At 34.0% G+C, this 4,786-nt stretch overlaps 1 long non-coding RNA gene across 1 annotated transcript; it reads right to left on the reverse strand.

Moving 5' to 3' along the window:
• Positions 1-2,753: 2,753 nt before the first annotated feature.
• On the reverse strand, positions 2,754-4,091 carry LOC112018638 (uncharacterized). The gene is made up of 2 exons (XR_010624783.1): positions 3,735-4,091; positions 2,754-3,639 (listed from the first exon to the last, which is right to left on the reverse strand). It is a non-coding gene; the product is annotated as an uncharacterized LOC112018638 (long non-coding RNA).
• Positions 4,092-4,786: the final 695 nt, after the last annotated feature.

Below are 4,786 nucleotides of genomic sequence, written 5' to 3' on the forward strand. Positions count from 1 at the left end.
TTTCAGCTATCTTAGATAATCTTTTCTAACTTTTTGTTGTAATTAACAACACTCAGAACCTTCTTTTGACAACTTATTCTGAATCTGAATACATTTACCTGAGAAGAAAATGTACTTTGATTTTTGAATCTGTAAAATTTTGATTCTTTCGGACATGAATTCAAATAAAATTACTTTCATCAATCAAAGTTCCTAACAGAAATTTAATGTCAAATACTTCATTTTAACATTAATACAAATTGAGGCAAGAATTAGACCTTGCACATTATGATGCTTATTAATAGTAGCTGCCTTAGACATCCCGCCGAGCATTCCTTTTGGCTGTCTGGGTTCCAGAACCATACTCATTTAACGGAGTTGAATTGCTATCGAGGTAATGGAGGAGTATCACAATACAGATGGAGCAAATAAACATGGGTATTGGACCAAAAAACCATAGCAGCAAATTAAGAGCAAAATATAGTGCTCTAAGCCCAAGTGACCAAAGTTCACCTCCCCTTATAACAGACGATTCCACACTACTCGCAGATACATCTTTACTTGGGTTGCTTATTAAATAGCTTGCATGGACAAGATGCCTTGCTGATTGAACAAAGCATGAAAAAGCAAGGAGAAAGCAGGTTAGGAGGGTTATGAACTTGATAGCCATGGTGGATTGCCTTGTGTCGCCGTAGATTATACTACTCTCAAAGACAACACTGGCAGAGTTTGCAATCCAAACTCCAATGATAGAGCACAAAGTCAAAGAGATTGTTGCCAAGTAAATTGATGCATTAGTGTTGGAACCGATCACAGTTAGAGCAGTGCTAACGTTCTTTTCCTTATCCTGCAATATTTCCAAGGGTAATTGAGTAAATCTGTCTAAACAAATTCTGTGTGACCAAACAGGATGAAAGAAAAGGAAGTAATACTTGCCTTCATGATACTTTCAACCCAGGCTCTCTTGTCATTGTTCTCAAACCCCATGAATGTGGTGTGAGGTCTATGAATGTATCTGAAAAGGAGGACCAGGTGGTAAACAAACATGATCAGCAACCCACTAGGGACCAATACCAAATCAAGTTCCTGCTTTCTGAAGCTGAAACCCATGATTTTCTTTGAGAGGTAACCAACAACAAAGATGAGTTTGTGAGGTTTATATGTGAAGGGGTTCCGTTGTCTTCTTGATTTCTTTAAACGCAACTTTGACTTCTGGAGTTGGGCAGCAAGAAGAAGTTGGAATTTCCATTTTCACCTATATGTTTATAAAAAATAAAATAAAATAAAAAATAGTATATAAACAACAAAATTATTATAGTAGTTTAGTCGTTATGAAGTGCATGATATTTTAAATTTTAATCTGGAGTCATGCATGAAACATTTATAAAAATAAATCCAAATTAACATTATACAGACCAATTAGTTTTGGTCTTCAGTAAACTTATTGACTAATTCATACCAAAAAAAAAATTAATAACATTTTTTATACTAGTTGAATTGACAAATTTTTGTTGGTTTTTATTTCGGTTCACTAATAATGTTAATTTTTTTTATCACTAACAATCTGTCACATTAATAGGTATCAATATTTTTTTTTTTTGGGGTACTTTCTTAAACTTATTAGCTAGTAGCCTCACTTCATGTACTTGTGATATTGAATATAATATGCAACTTGTGTTGTGAGGCCTACAGTTGAGACCCACAAGGTTAGGCAAGTGGCATGAATATTGATGTGCATTACTGGGTTACTGGTTAGCAGCCCAATAAAGAATGGGCTCACCGCTTACAGTCACCAAATAAATGGTCTCAAGTCTCAACCTCTAAATAGTGTTTCTAGAAAATTAATGGGACCTATCCTAGATGAGTTTTCAATTTCTACAAAATTGAAGGTCAACATCATTTTTTCCCCAAAAGCAAGGTTAACATCACTTACGTAGCTTGTTAGAAAACAACTCGAACTACTACCTCACAAATGAAATAAATGTATTAAGTCTTAATTTTGGCTTAAGAAATAGATAGTGACGATGACAATAATACCTTCATTAGTCCAGGACCATTTAGTCATTTACACACTTAATTGTTTTTTTTTTTTTTACCTTTAATTTTTCCCTTCATTTTATTTGTTTAGGCATTGAATTTTGAGATTTATATGGACCAATGTTTTTAAAAATGAGATCTAACCTCAGATACTTTTACCAATATCTTGAGACTAGAGAGCAATGGTGGATGGGGGAGTTCTGATTCCTTTACGTTCAATTGCATTGGCCTCTTGCTTAAAGCTCAAGCTGCATATAATTTTGTGCATGATTTACACACAAAAATTCAAGCTGGAATTGTATTTGCAGGGAGCCTCTTTGAAATTAATCCACTCATGATTCATGCCATACACAGACACAAAGCAAAAAGTATTAGCTTGAGATTATGGGGGCCAAGGCCAATTCTTAGGAGCGGCCTACTAACACTACGTTAAATTACCGCTAAAATTAAGACATTGGATGATCATCATTAATCACTGCCACTGGAATCTCCAAAACAATTTAATTGTATTTAGGAGTTCTTATGTAATCCAAATACCTTCAAAGCAATCTTATAGTATTTAAGAGTTCTCATATAATCTAATTACCATAGTATTTAGATTTGAATATTGTTAAGGAAGTAAAACAAAACCCAAACTCTTATTATTCTCTTTTTACACTGGGGCGACATGTATCAAATATACCGTATTGCTGAAAATTTTGTTCGAGTCCCACAAGTAGCTGAGGACGCATTGTGAATATGAAGGAAATTATAAGATGGGTAGCATATAATAGGGAATAAGTTCATTGTTACATATTCAGCAAAAACAAAAAAACAAAAAAAAAAAAGGTTCATTGTTACATAATTAGTGGGCCCAGCTCTCAATGGCGTTATTCTACGTCAATAAACAAATAGTTCATGAATTCTCCAAAAAAAAAAACAAAAACAAAAACAAAAACAAACAAACAAATAGTTCATGATTGCTAGACTATTTTAGTGTTTATGACACCTTTTTTAATTTTTATTTTATGTTTCTAAAATCTAGCTGTGGTGCACACCCAATGAGCTTGTGTGAATAGAAAATGTTGATAGGTCTTCGTCTTCCAAATACTATAGACCTTGGCTTTAAGATTCTTAGCCCCTTGTAAGTGAATCCAATTGCTTCAGTAGTAAATGTGAATTGGAATCGAGGCAATGGAGGATTATCACAATAACGATAGAGCAAACAAACATGGGTATTGGACCAAAAAACCATAGCAGCAAATTAAGAGCAAAATATAGTGCTCTAAGCCCAAGTGACCAAAATTCACCTCCCCTTATAACTGGCAATACCACACTACTCGCAGATACATCATTACTTGGGTTGCTTATTAAATAGCTTGCATTGACAAGATGCCTTGCTGACTGAACAAAGCATGAGAAAGCAAGAAGAAAGCAGGTTAGGAGGCTTATGTACTTGAGAGCCATGGTGGATTCACTTGTGTCGCCATAGATTATAGTACTATCAAGGAGGGTATAGGTAGAGTTTGTAATCCAAGCTCCAATGAGAGAGCACAAAGTCAAAGAGATTGTTGCCAAGTAAATTGCTGCAGTAATGTTGGAACTGGTCACAGTTAGAGCAACGCTAACGTTCTTTTTCTTATCCTGCAATTTCCATTTAGTAAAAATTAAGCAAATCTGCTTAAACATACAAATTCTGTCTAACCAAAAAGAATGAAAGAAAAGGGAGTAATCCTTGCCTTCATAATATTTTCAACCCAAGCTCTCTTCTCATTGTTCTCAGACCCCATGAATGTGGTGTGAGGTCTATAAATGTATCTGAAAAGGAGGTCTAGGTGGTAAACAAACATGATCAGCAACCCAGTAGGGACCAATACCAAATCAAGGTCCTGCTTTTCAAAACTGAAACCCATGATTTTCTTTGAGGGATCACTAACAACAAAGAAGAATTTGTGAGGTTTTATATCAATATATGTGAAGGGGTTCCGTGGTCTTCTTGATTTGTTTGAACTTAGCTTTGACTTTTCAAGTTGGGCAGCAAAACAATAGTTGGATCTTGAAACTTCCATTTTCACCAATATGTTTATTATAGTAATCGTTATGAAAAGCATGATTCTTGCAAATTTTAATCTGGAATCATTATTAGTGTTCACTTTCATTTTAAAACATCTATAAAAATAATATATTCAAATTAACATTAACTGAGGAGACACACCAATTAGTTTTGGTCATAGGTAAACTTATCATTTTTTTTTTTTTTTTGGGAAATCAAGGTCCTGCTTTTCAAAACTGAAACCCATGATTTTCTTTGAGGGATCACTAACAACAAAGAAGAATTTGTGAGGTTTTATATCAATATATGTGAAGGGGTTCCGTGGTCTTCTTGATTTGTTTGAACTTAACTTTGACTTCTCAAGTTGGGCAGCAAAACAATAGTTGGATCTTGAAACTTCCATTTTCACCAATATGTTTATTATAGTAATCGTTATGAAGAGCATGATTCTTGCAAATTTTAATCTGGAATCATTATTAGTGTTCACTTTCATTTTAAAACATGTATAAAAATAATATATTCAAATTAACATTAACTGAGGAGACACATCAATTAGTTTTGGTCATAGGTAAACTCATCATTTTTTTTTTTTTTTTTTGAGAATGTAAACTTATTAGTTACAAGCCTGACTTTGTACTTGTATTGAATTTAATATACGACCTGTCTTGCGAGGCCTACAATTGAGACCCGCAAGGTTAGGCATGTGGCGATATTGAGGTGCATTACGCATAGGGAATA

Source organism: Quercus suber, unplaced genomic scaffold (assembly GCF_002906115.3).
Source record: "Quercus suber isolate HL8 unplaced genomic scaffold, Cork oak 2.0 scaffold_484, whole genome shotgun sequence".
In the NCBI taxonomy this organism is placed as follows: Eukaryota; Viridiplantae; Streptophyta; class Magnoliopsida; order Fagales; family Fagaceae; genus Quercus; species Quercus suber.